We start from the raw sequence: 15,791 nt of genomic DNA on the forward strand, positions 1-15,791 counted from the left end.
GGCAACTATTTCCTGTTGAGGGAAAGAAGCTTAAGTTGACTTGCATCTAACTTGGGTTTACAACCTCCGGATGACATTAATTCATTCAAGCATATATTGAGTTCCTGCTATGTGTCAAGCTCTGTTCTAGAAGTTAGGGATATGGCAGTGAACAAACATCAGAGAACCTGCCATTCTAATGGAGGAAGGCAGACAATCTAGGAGGAAGTAAGATAATTTTAGGTAGTGATAACTGCTACCAGAAAACAAAACACATAATAGGGGAGAGATTTGGGGAGGAAGAACTCTGGTTAGGGAGATTCCCTAACTCTGGTTAGGGAAGTGATTTCCAATGGACCACCTGTGAGCAAGAATTTGTTCTCATTGCTAGGACAATAAGGGGATAGAATAGCCCCTTCTAGGAGAGCTATGTCTCTAATTATATATACGCAATTGATAATATGATTTAAAGATTACTTATTTGGTTAGTTTGGTTCATTTTAATAATTTCCAAGAGCCTCAGTAATTTTCCATAGACTGACTAAGTTGAGTTTCTGGACTGCAAGTGTTGAAAGTCAGACTCCAGAATGGAGTACCCATCCCAAAGTGCTGCCGATGGACTCCTGACCAGAACATTGTCCAGCAACTAGGATGGCCCTATTACCTATTACAACATCATCCTGACCCACAATTTCACAAATGGTGAGTTAAAATTTGAACTGTGAGTACTTCTGTATTCCTAGTCTTAACCCTTTATTAATTTATAATCACAAAGTTGGAGATATTCTCACTTGTGTGCTATATGATCTTGAAGTACAGGAATTGAATAAAACGGTTGGAAAACCTATACATAGGACCCAGATATGCACAATTAATAACTTAATTGTTTTATTTGTATTAATATAATTTAATATTAAATAGTAATGATTCAATACTAATGGCGATCATATAATGACTACTTACTCCATGGCAGGCAGGAGGCTAAGGAAACAATGTGCCTCAGCACATCTAATCCTCAGAACTGCCCTTTGAGTTCAGTAGCATCCCCAGGGTGAAAAGAGTATGCAATGTTAAGAACCCCTAGCTCCAATTACTAGCTGCATGACCTCAAGCAGAGCATTCCTCAGCTCTGAAATGGGAATTAAGATGCTATATACCACATAAATTGTATGTGTGTGAAGATTAAATGAGATAATGGTTATAAACTAATATTGAACGTGCTTAATGGGAGCTTTTAGAGTTACTGTTGTAAGTCTAAAATGTTCTGTACTGAGTAGAAATTTGGTAGTCATTCAGTTCCATTTTCTTTTTGCTCTCCATGTTTTTATATGACCAGTCTGGAAGGCTTCTGGCTGAATGTATGCCTGCTTACAATTTATCACAAAAAGAGCCTCGTGTGCACTTCCAGCCATTCCCCCAATCCCTGAAGCCGAAGGGAAGTAAGTATACGTAAGCCAGCTGGAAGGACTGTGTGAGCTAATGAGAATGTTTATAGCAGTGTGTGAAGAGTGAAAACAATAACATTTTGCTGTTTTTTCTTTAAGGTTTGTTTGGAGCATATATATCTGTTTTAATAAGATTATTTATTTATCTATCTATTTATCTATCAGTCAGAGAAAGAATAGTAGGGGGAGCAGCAGGCAGGCCCAACACGGGACTTGATCCCAGGACCCTGGCATAATGACCTGAGCCAAAGGCAAACATTTTAATTGACAGCTTCCCAGATGCCCCTGGAGCATATATATCTTAATAGATTCAAACACACTACAGAGAGAAAAAATTTTTTTGCTACACATAACTTTATTTTTCCTTTGGGTTAAGAAGCTTTATTACAAATTTGACAGCATGACCAAAACAAATAACACATGGATAATTACCATAAAGCTTTATGGATCTAAAAATATTTGCCATGAAAAATAAGTCACTGTGTATCTCTCGTTTTAAGAATCACAATGAGGAGCACCTGGGTGTCTCGGTTGAGCATCCAACTCTTGATTTTGACTCAGAGCATGATCTCAGGGTCATGAGGTCAAATCCCACATCAGGCTCCACATTCAGTGCAGAGACTGCTTGTCCCTCTCCCTCCTCAACTTGTGTTCTCTCTCTCTAAAAGAAATAAGTAAACTCTTTAAAAAAGAAAAAATCATAATGATACCACAATTTAGATTTATTGCCCACCTTTACACTTAAATATTAAAACCTTTTGGGGGATCCATGGGTGGCGCAGCGGTTTGGCGCCTGCCTTTGGCCCAGGGCGCGATCCTGGAGACCCGGGATCGAATCCCACATCGGGCTCCCGGTGCATGGAGCCTGCTTCTCCCTCTGCCTGTGTCTCTGCCTCTCTCTCTCTCTCTCTCTCTCTCTCTCTCTGTGTGTGTCTCTCATGAATAAATAAATAAGATCTTAAAAAATATATATCCAGCAATTTTACTTCTGGGTATATACCCCAAAGAATTGAAAGGAGGGTCTTGAAGAATTTGTACAGCTGTATTCATAAGCACATTTATTCACAATAGTTAAGAGGCGGAAGGAACTCAAGTGTCCATCAATGGATGAACGGATAAACACGATGTAATATATAAGTACAGCAGAATTTTATTTCAGTCTTTAAAAGGAAGGTAATTCCTAACACATTGTAAGCATGGATGAACCTTGGGGACATTATGCTAAATGAAATAAGCTAGTCACTGAAGGACAAATACTATATGATTCCACTTGTATGGATCCACTTATACCCCTTGAGTTGGAGCAAGGTTATTTTAAACTGAAGTCATTTATGACACAGCAAATGCAGAAGCCTTTCTGGGTCTCATGTATCTGACTAAAGGCTTATCCTTCTGAGAGAGAAGCTGCCATAAATCCCTCTTTGGGGTAGTTTCACTCTCAGCCTGGACCACTTGCATCTGAGAAGTGGCAAACATGACAATATTATACTTTCCATTTGTTTTCCTAAAAGCTCCTTAGTCTTTTCCAGAGAAGCTCTTTCTTTGCTTTCCATCGCTTTCCCCTGTTCAGTTGGTATATAAACGTCTATCTCCAGCTCTTTAGGGAGCCTCTTCATCTGAATGCTCCTGCGTGAGTGTGTAAATTAATCTTGTCTTTTCTCCTGTAAATCTGTCAGTTAATTTTTTTTTAATTTTTTTATTTATTTATGATAGGCACACAGTGAGAGAGATAGACGCAGAGACACAGGCAGAGGGAGAAGCAGGCTCCATGCACCGGGAGCCTGACGTGGGATTCGATCCCGGGTCTCCAGGATCGCGCCCTGGGCCAAAGGCAGGTGCCAAACCGCTGCGCCACCCAGGGATCCCAAATCTGTCAGTTAATTAATAGTCTCTAGATCACTGCATCTGAATTGGTAGGAAGTGTTTCCTCCTAGCACACTTACAAAGATATGTAGAGCGGTCCAATTTATAAAGACAGAAAGTTGAAGGGTGGTTTCCCAGGAGCTTAGGTGATAGAGGAATGGAGGGTTATTATTTACTGGGTACAATTTCAATTTAGTAGGATGAAAGAGTTCTGGGGATGGATGGTGGTGATGGGTGCACAATAATGTGCTTAATGCTTAACACTGACCCGCATATTTTAAAAAATGGTTAAGATGGCAATTTTATGTATATTTTACATAAATATACATAATATAAATATATTTTTACAATAAAAATAGATTATTTAAAAATGATAAAATCATGACTCATGCAGATACAAAAACGAACAAGTGTTAAAGATTTATTTAACCGGCTAGTGAGGAGAAGTCAATTGAATAGGACAGAATGTACATGTCCAGAGACAAGAATTATTTTGCATTGCTATCACTTGTCTTCTGAAGTAGCTTAAAAACCATGAAAGACTAGGAAATAGTGAAGACTAGACTGAACAAGTAAGATATGAGCAATGCATAGTTTTTCACGGAAGTATCCTCTTTCCACCTATCACAGGATAGGGTCTGTCATTCAGCCAGCTCATTCACCCCAGACCACACTAGATTCAAGTCAAAGTCCAACACAGATCAAAATTGACAGAGCTATTTCACTAAAAAAAAAAATCCCAAACACAAATTCACAAAACGGTCTCTAAAAGAAAATTACAGACGAATCTCATTGATAAATACTGGTGCAATGGCATTGATAGTCATAATAGCATGTGACTAAGTGAGAAATACTAGAAATGCAAGGATAGTCCAATATGAGGAAATCTTTTAATAAAACCCACCATATTAGGGATCTCTGGGTGGCTCAGCAGTTTAGCGCCTGCCTTCGGCCCAGGGCTTGATCCTGGAGACCCAGGATCGAACCCGTATCGGGCTCCCTGCATGGAGCCTGCTTCTCCCTCCGCCTGTCACTCTCTTTCTCTCTCTCTCTCTCTCTCTCTCTGACATGAATAAATAAAGTCTTTAAAAAAGACAAAACCAAACCTCACCATATTGACACAAAAGAGAGGAAGAGATCCCACATGATCATCTCCATAAAGGAGAAAAAGATGTAAAGGAAGCATATACTCAATAACCTGAAATTTGGATAAAGGCATTTAACAAAATTTATTTCTGGGTTATTTATAGTTTGAAATTCAAAATAACTGTCAATAAGAGACTTCTGACGGAATATCAGTATTTAAAATGATAATCTATTTTTAATAAAATGAGATAATTTAGACAGGCTATTGATTTTTTTTTTAAACATAAAAATTTTCCTGTAGGGACACCCGGATGGCTCAGGAGTGGAGTGTCTTCTGCCTTCGGGTCACGGCATGATCCCGGGGTCAGAGATGGAGTCCCACATTGGGTTCCTTACAGGAAGCCTGCTTCTCCCTCTGCCTATGTCTCTGCCTCTCTGTGTATGTGTCTCTCAAGAATAAAGTAAAAAATATTATTATTATTATTTTTTTTTTTTTTTACCATGTAAGTGACTTTAGCACTCCTAAGACTCAGATGCTTGGTGGAGATGGGCACTTGGGACAAGGGCAAGAGCTGGCTGGTTGCTGGCTTGCTGCAAGACCAACTGGCCATCATCACCAGAGGGGACACAGGTATCAGAAAGGCCATCATGACCAAGATCTTGCAGCTGGGGTGTAATGTGGTCATTGCGTCACGTAACTTTGATTGACTAAAATCTACTGCAGATGAACTGAGCCCACCAGGCTCAGGTCACTCCCATAAAATGCAACATCTGCAAAGAAAAGGCGGTGAACAATTTGGTCAAATCCACCTTAGATATTTATGGTAAGATCAATTTTTTGTAAACAATGGAGGAGGTCAGTTCAGGTCTCCTGCAAAACACATCAGTGCAAAGGGATGGCATGCTGTGATCGAAACCAAATTGATGAGCACCTTCTACATGTGGAGAGCAGTTTACAACTCCTGGATGAAAGAGCATGGAGGATCCATTCTGAATAATATTATCCTTGTTTAAAATGGATTTCCAGGACTTGTGTATAGTGCAGCTGCCAGAGCAGGTGTTTACAATCTCACCAAATCCTTGGCTGTAGAATAGGCCAGAACGGAGTAAGGAGCAACTGTGTTGCCCCTGGCGTCATTTATTCCCTGACTGCTATTGACAACTATGGCTCTTTGGCAAAAGACGTATTTGGACGGTTAAGAAAATTCCAGCGAAGCAAATTGGAGTTCCTGAGAGATCTCCCTATTGGTCTGCTTCCTGCTGTCTCCTGTAGCTTCTCTTATCACTGGAAAATTGGTGGATGGGGATGGGGCCAGTCTTTGTATATGGGAGTGTTTGATATACAACTGGCCTTAGCGAGCGGGGGATATTTCTGTTGTCAAAAGGATGAGGGAGTCTTTCAGGAATAAAGCCAAGCTATGGAAACTACATATGTTTTTTATCCCCAAATGTCTTAGTATCTCCAGAATGGCCTTTGGTACTTTAGAGTTATAATAATTTGTACGGAAAAATCACTTTCTGCCTTTTGAATGTTATCAGTTATGCCCAAGCAGAAACTATTCCTGAAATAAATGCATTCTTAAGCCCCAACCAATGTTGTTTAGCCTGTGTTTAAAGACTTTTTTATGAATGAAATTAACATACTTTATTTATTATTTTTTAAAGACTTTATTTATTTATTCATGAGAGACACACAGAGAGAGAGGCAGAGACACAGGCAGAGGGAGAAGCAGGCTCCATGCCGGGAGCCCAATGTGGGACTCGAACCAAGGATTCCAGGATCACGCCCTGGGCCGAAGGCAGGCACTCAACGGCTGAGCCACCCAGGTGTCCCTCTAGAAAATTATTTTTTCACGCTATACGTCCACCTACCAAAAAGTCCTATTCATTGTGCATCATGGATACATCAGGGATTGGCATCTCAGTAATCAGTATGGGCCTTACCCTCACTGGGTGTTTTATTGGTAGTGGATTTTTTTCTTTCCTATGTGATGCATCTTACAAATTCTTTTTTTTTAAAGATTTTATTTATTTATTCATAGACACAGAGAGAGAGGCAGAGACACAGGCAGAGGGAGAGGGAGAAGCAGGCTCCATGCAGGGTGCCCGACGCGGGACTCGATCCCGGGCTTCCAGGATCACACCCCAGGCTGCAGGCGGCGCCAAACCGCTGCGCCACCGGGGCTGCCCGCATCTTACAAATTCATCTCTCTCAAAGCTATCCGATGTTTGTGAAGAGAGGAGCATTTTATTTTAAAGATTTTATTTATTCATGAGAGACACGGGGTGGGGGGGGAGAGAGAGAGGCAGAGACACAGGCAGAGGGAGAAGCAGGCTCCATGCAGGGAGCCCGACGTGGGACTCGATCCGGGGAATCCGGGATCATGCCCTGGGCCCAAGGCAGGCGCTCAACCCCTGAGCCACCCAGGTGTCCCTGAGACAGGGAAGCATTGCGGAGGGTTTGTTGCTGCTGGATTTGTGGGAAAGCTCTGAGAGTGGAGGTTGGAGGACGAAGAGTTAGCTGCCAGATTCTCCTGCTGCCTAAACCTTAACTGTGACAGGCAGTTTCCCTCACTTTGCTGAGCCACCTTTCACTGGAATCTTCTCCAAAGAAGCTCGTCTTTTTGTCTTAGCTATCTGTAGTCAACAATCTGGATACTGAAGACTAGATCCTTCTTTTTTTTAAGATTTTATTTATTTATTCATGATAGACAGAGAGAGAGGCAGAGACACAGGCAGAGGGAGAAGCATGCTCTTTGCAGGGAGCCCGATGCGGGACCCGATCCTGGGACTCCAGGATGGCGCCCTGGGCTGAAGGTAGGCGCCAAACCCCTGAGCCATGCAGGGATCCCCTGAAGACTAGATCCTTCAATAATACAGTGAGCTCTTGGGAGAGCTTCCTTTATTTATGTTCATCAGTTGGTTTTTGTTCTTGGGTCAATATTACTTTATGCAAATATCTGGTAAAGTTAGTATCTTTTAGCATTCTCTTATTTTGTTGTTTCTTCTAGATTAAAGTTATAATTATTTAGACAGATTACCAAAAATATTCTGATTATAACAATAAGTTAAGAATTTATATCTTTTCAATATTTGCTTTCTGCCCATTGACAAGTCTTTAGTTTTGTTAATTTTATTCCATTACATCAATAATTTGCTATTCTTAATTTTATTTCACATATTTATTATTAATGTCATCCCTAGTGATAGCCTGGTTAGGGTGTGGTTTCTTTCATGTGTCTAAGTTACTTTGCCATTGTACATTTACTATTCAGTTCTTGCTGGATATACTCAACATTCCCATCCAGTCACATCAATAAAAATATTCTTATTATATTAGCCTTTAAAATTTTTTTTTCTTTTAGCTTTCTATTGGTAAAAAAGGTAGAATCATGACTCTCATATAGAGTTATAAAGTGAATATATGAGGCAGATGTTATAGCCAATTCAAAAGAAGAATCCAAACAGTGCAGTTATATGACATAAAGGGATGGTGAGATGAATTATGAATAAAGATAAAACTGCTTTTCCACAGGTGGAAATTAGCGGAAAGTCACTACCAGGCTAGATAGAATTATATATCTATCAGTTACCTACAACATACAAGGAGTTACAAAATCGCACAAAGATAATGAACAGGAATCTGAGCTGATAATCTAGAATCTGATAATCTAAAAGGGTATACATTATAAAGGATGCATAGTTTTCCACTGAAATACATGGGTTTTTTTCTATCTCTTTTTCTTTTAATTGCTATTGAGAGCACCAGCATTACATGTCATATTGCATTGGCCGCAGCTTTCCCAATGTTGATAGTGTGTATGCTTGTCCTAATTCAAACATCAACAAAATACTGATAGTGCTGCTCGTTCTGTCTTTGTTTCTCTTGGTTCTCATGATATGATCCGTGTCCATAGGTATAGTCACTTTGCCATTTCTAATTCTGATTAGTTCTTTTTCTCTTCTTTACAGTCTGCCTATTTTTCTCCTAATGCTGTTTTTCTGCTAATTATTTTATCTTCAAGTGCTCGTAATTATGCCCTTTCTTCTGCTGCCTTTGTGGTTGATTTTATTCTTATTAAATGAATTGTAGAGTTTATATGTTCGGTGTTCTTTAGTAATTGAAGAATCTGACTATGAATTTGCCTCTAACTAAAAACTTTACTTTACAGCAATGTCCACAATAGCCAAACTGTGGCAGGAGCCTCGGTGTCCATCGACAGACGAATGGATAAAGAAGACGTGGTCTATGTATACAATGGAATATTACTCAGCCATTAGAAACAATGAATACTCACCATTTGCTTCAACATGAATAGAACTGGAGGGTATTACACTGAGTGAAGTAAGTCATTTGGAGAAGGACAAACGTTATATGGTTTCATTCATTCGGGAAATATAAAAAATAGTGAAAGGGATTATAGGGGAAAGGAGAGAAAATGAGTGGGAAATATCATAGAGGGTGACAGCACATGAGAGACACCTAACTCTGGGAAACAAACAAGGGGTAGTGGAAGGGGCGGGGGGACGGGGGGACTGGGTGATGGGCACAGAGGGGGGCGCTTGACGGGATGAGCACTGGATGTTATACTATATGTTGGCAAATTGAACTCCAATTAAAAAATATACAAAACAAATAACTTTGCTTTAGTCTCAAGAACTTTGATGTGTCCCTCGTGCCAAAAGGGAAAGAACACTTTCTTCCCCTGCTTTTCTTTCCAGCATTTCCTTTTGAAAATTTGTGATCCTAATCTTCTTTGTTCTTTTCACACATATGTAATCTTTTAAAAAGCTGAACAAGCCTTTTGCCAGTTTTGCATTCTAGGTGTGTCTTTCTGGAGCCACCTCTGTGAAAGGTGAACACAGAGGAGTGTGGGGTTCTGTCTCCCTAACTCTGTGGAAGTTTTGTCCAAGCACTTGGCTCCAAGTTTTAATTTTTCCTTTGGACTAAGACAGTTGTATGTATGTAATGGATTGTTTCTGCCTAGCTATCTAAAAGGGTGAGATTTCTTTATCATTCCAATTTCTTTAGCTGAATGCCTGTGATATGCATCATGGTCTGGTTTAATGCTTAATAACAAAACTTTCATTCTTGTCTACATTTTGTGAAGGGGTTGTACTGGGTTGACAGGAGATTTTTTTTAAAGAGTTATTTATTTATGATAGACAGAGAGAGAGAGAGAGGCAGAGACACAGGAGGAGGGAGAAGCAGGCTCCATGCTGGGAGCCTGACGTGGGACTCGATCCCGGGACTCCAGGATCCCGCCCTGGGCCAAAGGCAGGTGCTAAACCGCTGAGCCACCCAGGGATCCCCTGACAGGAGATTTTATTTAATTATTTCTCCCCCCCCAAAAAAAATTATTTCTACCAACAGTGTACTTTTTTAATTACTTTATTTATTTATTTATTTATTTATTTATTTATTTATTTATTTATGAGAGCCCAAGAGGGTGGTGGGGAGGGGCAGAAGAAGAGGGAAAGAGGGTCTCAAGCAAACTATATGCAGAGCGCAGAGCCTGGAGCCCTCTGCAGGGCTCAATCCCACAACCCCTGGGAGAAACCAAGAGTTGGACGCTCAACTGACTGCACCACCATGCAGCCCCCCAGCAGTGTCCTTTTGCTGTCTTAACAATCTGTGTGTTATGGTTGTTATTATCTAAAACTTATAAGAAAGTTAAAAGTCAATTTAAGTGATTGTCACGTTATATATACTCTGGTCCAAAATTTTGAAATCTTTTAAAGACATCTTGAGAAACATTTGTTGCTTTTATTTATTTATTTATTTATTTTGTTGTTGTTGTTGTTGTTGTTGTTGCTTTTATTAAGGACCATCTAGTACACTTGTGATTGGGACCTTATAATCATGACGATTACATTTTTCCAATGGTTGTTACTGATACATACTAGCACCACTGATGTCTATATGTCAATCTTATGTGACACAACCTGGCTGAACTCTATTATTCTGTAGGTTTGTCTAGGATTGTCTTGGATTTCCTGTGTAAAGAGTCATATGATCTACATTTATTAGCACTTTTGTTTCTTCTTTTCCTGTTCTCATACAACCTTTTTCCTTGTAAAAGTGTGACAGGATGTCCAGTACAGTGTTGAATAGAAGCGGCGATATGACATCTGAGTTAGTCCAGGCCCCACAGGAACCAGATGCTAAGATAGGAAAATGTGCAAGGATTTTACTAGGGGAGTTGTCTATGAAGGAAAATGAGGAAGGAGCCAAGGAAGGCTTGGAGAGCTACAGATGGACATAGGCGATGAGGCAATTAGGGAGGCAAGGTGAGGTGGAAGTGTGCCAGATCCACCAGGCACTCTCAAGCAGGTTCAGCAAAGTCCTTGGCAAGTCCTCAAACCAAAGTGTCTCCCAGGAGCTAGTCTGTTGCACGCAGTCCTTGGTGCAGAGCAACACATGTGAGGTGTGGCCCTTGCTCCAGGCTGCCAGGGATTCTTGTGGGCAACAGGGTGGGCCCTGGATCAGTGACACTCCCTGAATTGGACGTGCAGGGTGCATCAGGTGTGCAGGATGTGAATGGTGGCTCTTATTTGACTTTAAAGGCAGTGTATATAGAACACCACTACTAAATATCAGGTTCAGGAATTTTCTTCCTATCCCTTACTTGATTTTCCTGTCGCCATTGACACAGTTAAATAATTAATGACATTAACCCTTCTTGCATTCCTGGTATCAATCATACATGATCATCTTTTTAAGAGAACGATTTGTCAGTGTTTCATTGTTTAGGACTTTTACATCCAGCTTCAAAAGTGAGGGGATCCCTGGGTGGCTCAGCGGTTTGGCAACTGCCTTTGGCCCAGGGCGTGATCCTGGAGTCCTGGGATTGAGTCCTGTGTCGGGCTCCTGGCATGGAGCCTGCTTCTGCGCCTCTCTCTCTCTCTCTCTCTCTCTCTCTCTGTCTCTCATGAATGAATGAATGAATAAATAAATAAATAAATATCTTTATACAAAAGTGAGATTGGCCAATAATTGCCAATATTCACTGTTCCTTAAAAAGGGACATATTATATTTCTCAGTTTTCTTGCCAACGCCATAATAGCATCATAGGAGTGGATTTCATAGCTTGGTGAGATTACGAATGAATGTTTCCTGTCTCTGACTTCTATAGATTCTAGTTTTGTACTGTCCAAAAATGTAGCATGTAGCTACATGTAGCTATTAATTGAAATTAAATAAAACTAAAAATTGAGTTAGTCCCATGAGCCACATTTCAAGTGGTCTGTTGTCACATGTGTCTCATGGCTTTCACATCAGACAGCACGGGTCTAGAAAATCTCTGTCACAGCACAAAGATCTGCTCTGTAGCCTGGGTGGCCTTGGAGGGTAATGGGATGGGGCTACACTTCCCTAGGAAGTGTAGGAAGAAAGCCTAGGAAGCCTAGGAAGAAAGGAGGGTTTAGGCCGTGGAAAGAATATAAGTGACCTGAAATTAACCTGATGCTTCATGAGTGAAGAAAGAAAACCTCCGGTTAAGGACCATCCTGCTAAAAGATAAAAGGGTCAACCAGGAAATTAAGGAAGAATTAAAAAGATTCATGGAAACTAATGAGAATGAAGATACAACCGTTCAAAATCTTTGGGATGCAGCAAAAGCAGTCCTAAGGGGGAAATACATCGCAATACAAGCATCCATTCAAAAACTGGAAAGAACTCAAATACAAAAGCTAACCTTACACATAAAGGAGCTAGAGAAAAAACAGCAAATAGATCCTACACCCAAGAGAAGAAGGGAGTTAATAAAGATTCGAGCAGAACTCAACGAAATCGAGACCAGAAGAACTGTGGAACAGATCAACAAAACCAGGAGTTGGTTCTTTGAAAGAATTAACAAGATAGATAAACCATTAGCCAGCCTTATTAAAAAGAAGAGAGAGAAGACTCAAATTAATAAAATCATGAATGAGAAAGGAGAGATCACTACCAACACCAAGGAAATACAAACGATTTTAAAAACATATTATGAACAGCTATACGCCAATAAATTAGGCAATCTAGAAGAAATGGACGCATTCCTGGAAAGCCACAAACTACCAAAACTGGAACAGGAAGAAATAGAAAACCTGACCAGGCCAATAACCAGGGAGGAAATTGAAGCAGTCATCAAAAACCTCCCAAGACACAAGAGTCCAGGGCCAGATGGCTTCCCAGGGGAATTTTATCAAACGTTTAAAGAAGAAACCATACCTATTCTCCTAAAGCTGTTTGGAAAGATAGAAAGAGATGGAGTACTTCCAAATTCGTTCTATGAGGCCAGCATCACCTTAATTCCAAAACCAGACAAAGACCCCACCAAAAAGGAGAATTACAGACCAATATCCCTGATGAACATGGATGCAAAAATTCTCAACAAGATACTGGCCAATAGGATCCAACAGTACATTAAAAAAATTATTCACCATGACCAAGTAGGATTTATCCCTGGGACACAAGGCTGGTTCAACACCCGTAAAACAATCAATGTGATTCATCATATCAGCAAGAGAAAAACCAAGAACCATATGATCCTCTCATTGGATGCAGAGAAAGCATTTGACAAAATACAGCATCCATTCCTGATCAAAACTCTTCAGAGTGTAGGGATAGAGGGAACATTCCTCGACATCTTAAAAGCCATCTATGAAAAGCCCACAGCAAATATCATTCTCAATGGGGAAGCACTGGGAGCCTTTCCCCTAAGATCAGGAACAAGACAGGGATGTCCACTCTCACCACTGCTGTTCAACATAGTACTGGAAGTCCTAGCCTCAGCAATCAGACAACAAAAAGACATTAAAGGCATTCAAATTGGCAAAGAAGAAGTCAAACTCTCCCTCTTCGCCGATGACATGATACTCTACATAGAAAACCCAAAAGTCTCCACCCCAAGATTGCTAGAACTCATACAGCAATTCGGTAGCGTGGCAGGATACAAAATCAATGCCCAGAAGTCAGTGGCATTTCTATACACTAACAATGAGACTGAAGAAAGAGAAATTAAGGAGTCAATCCCATTTACAATTGCACCCAAAAGCATAAGATACCTAGGAATAAACCTAACCAAAGATGTAAAGGATCTATACCCTCAAAACTATAGAACACTTCTGAAAGAAATTGAGGAAGACACAAAGAGATGGAAAAATATTCCATGCTCATGGATTGGCAGAATTAATATTGTGAAAATGTCAATGTTACCCAGGGCAATATACACGTTTAATGCAATCCCTATCAAAATACCATGGACTTTCTTCAGAGAGTTAGAACAAATTATTTTAAGATTTGTGTGGAATCAGAAAAGACCCCGAATAGCCAGGGGAATTTTAAAAAAGAAAACCATAGCTGGGGGCATCACAATGCCAGATTTCAGGTTGTACTACAAAGCTGTGGTCATCAAGACAGTGTGGTACTGGCACAAAAACAGACACATAGATCAGTGGAACAGAATAGAGAATCCAGAAGTGGACCCTGAACTTTATGGTCAACTAATATTCGGTAAAGGAGGAAAGACTATCCACTGGAAGAAAGACAGTCTCTTCAATAAATGGTGCTGGGAAAATTGGACATCCACATGCAGAAGAATGAAACTAGACCACTCTCTTTCACCATACACAAAGATAAACTCAAAATGGATGAGAGATCTAAATGTGAGACATGATTCCATCAAAATCCTAGAGAAGAACACAGGCAACACCCTTTTTGAACTCGGCCATAGTAACTTCTTGCAAGATACATCCACGAAGGCAAAAGAAACAAAAGCAAAAATGAACTATTGGGACTTCATCAAGATAAGAAGCTTTTGCACAGCAAAGGATACAGTCAACAAAACTCAAAGACAACCTACAGAATGGGAGAAGATATTTGCAAATGACATATCAGATAAAGGGCTAGTTTCCAAGATCTATAAAGAACTTATTAAACTCAACACCAAAGAAACAAACAATCCAATCATGAAATGGGCAAAAGACAGGAACAGAAATCTCACAGAGGAAGACATAGACATGGCCAACATGCACATGAGAAAATGCTCTGCATCACTTGCCATCAGGGAAATACAAATCAAAACCACAATGAGATACCACCTCACACCGGTGAGAATGGGGCAAATTAACAAGGCAGGAAACAACAAATGTTGGAGGGGATGCAGAGAAAAGGGAACCCTCTTACACTGTTGGTGGGAATGTGAACTGGTGCAGCCACTCTGGAAATCTGTGTGGAGGTTCCTCAAAGAGTTAAAAATAGACCTGCCCTACGACCCAGCAATTGCACTATTGGGGATTTACCCCAAAGATACAGATGCAGTGAAATGCAGGGACACCTGCACCCCGATGTTTATAGCAGCAATGGCCACGATAGCCAAACTGTAGAAGGAGCCTCGGTGTCCAACGAAAGATGAATGGATAAAGAAGATGTGGTCTATGTATACAATGGAATATTACTCAGCTATTAGAAATGACAAATACCCACCATTTGCTTCAACGTGGATGGAACTGGAGGGTATTATGCTGAGTGAAGTAAGTCAGTCGGAGAAGGACAAACATTATATGTTCTCATTCATTTGGGGAATATAAATAATAGTGAAAGGGAATATAAGGGAAGGGAGAAGAAATGTGTGGGAAATATCAGAAAGGGAGACAGAACGTAAAGACTGCTAACTCTGGGAAACGAACTAGGGGTGTTGGAAGGGGAGGAGGGCGGGGGGTGGGAGTGAATGGGTGTCGGGCACTGGGGGTTATTCTGTATGTTAGTAAATTGAACACCAATAAAAAATTAAAAAATAAAATAAAATAAAATAAAATAAAATAAAATGGTAAGAAAAAGGTCAAATTGTCTCGAAGGGTGCCGTTCAGATATGGCTCTCTGTGCTTCTAGTAGAGAAAGACCCTTAAATCTAGTGTGTCTTTGTCCTGCCTGAGAGGAAAGATATTTTCTTTCCAATAGAAAAAATACCGCCCAAAAATAGAAACTCTCAACTTTACTCCCGTGGATGATAGAGCTGATTACGAGACTGCAAAACAAAGCGGTGAGATCCTAAATGATGTGAGTACCTGTCATTCTAAAATTACCCGATCATGAAATGTCATTTCCAAAGATTTTCACCTACTTTAGCTCAGCGTGCAGTCATTGTCTGAGACACAGACTGTAATCATGAGATGATGCTAGCATTTTCCCGAGCAACATTATGATTTCTTAATATCAAGTATGTTAAACCTCTGGCTTCTCAATTCCAGAGTAAATACCAGAAAGATTGGAATGATGCCAAATCACAGTACACCCTCACCGAGACCCCCTTGCTGCACACTGCCCAGGAGACAGCCCAGATGCTGGACCAGGTATGGGTTTCAGCCAGATGCCTGATACTCCTGGGCGGGGGAACCGAGGACCGGAATGTAACAGTGGGGAGATGTATGCACAT

At 40.4% G+C, this 15,791-nt stretch overlaps 2 long non-coding RNA genes and 1 pseudogene across 2 annotated transcripts in view; 2 read left to right on the forward strand and 1 right to left on the reverse strand.

Annotated features, from left to right (window-relative positions):
- The first annotated feature begins 544 nt into the window (after positions 1-544).
- Positions 545-8,875, forward strand: LOC144309506 (uncharacterized). Its single transcript, XR_013375470.1, has 3 exons — positions 545-681; positions 1,324-1,418; positions 8,546-8,875. It is a non-coding gene; the product is annotated as an uncharacterized LOC144309506 (long non-coding RNA).
- LOC144309507 (uncharacterized) overlaps positions 1,773-15,791 on the reverse strand; it is an 89,624-nt gene continuing 75,605 nt past the window's right edge. Inside the window, exon 3 of the long non-coding RNA XR_013375471.1 lies at positions 1,773-2,085. This is a non-coding gene — a long non-coding RNA (uncharacterized LOC144309507). The remainder of the gene's footprint in view (positions 2,086-15,791) is intronic.
- On the forward strand, positions 4,891-5,729 carry LOC144309497 (peroxisomal trans-2-enoyl-CoA reductase pseudogene; annotated as a pseudogene).

The sequence above is a fragment of the Canis aureus genome, unplaced genomic scaffold, assembly GCF_053574225.1.
Source record: "Canis aureus isolate CA01 unplaced genomic scaffold, VMU_Caureus_v.1.0 NW_027326446.1_RagTag, whole genome shotgun sequence".
NCBI lineage: Eukaryota > Metazoa > Chordata > Mammalia > Carnivora > Canidae > Canis > Canis aureus.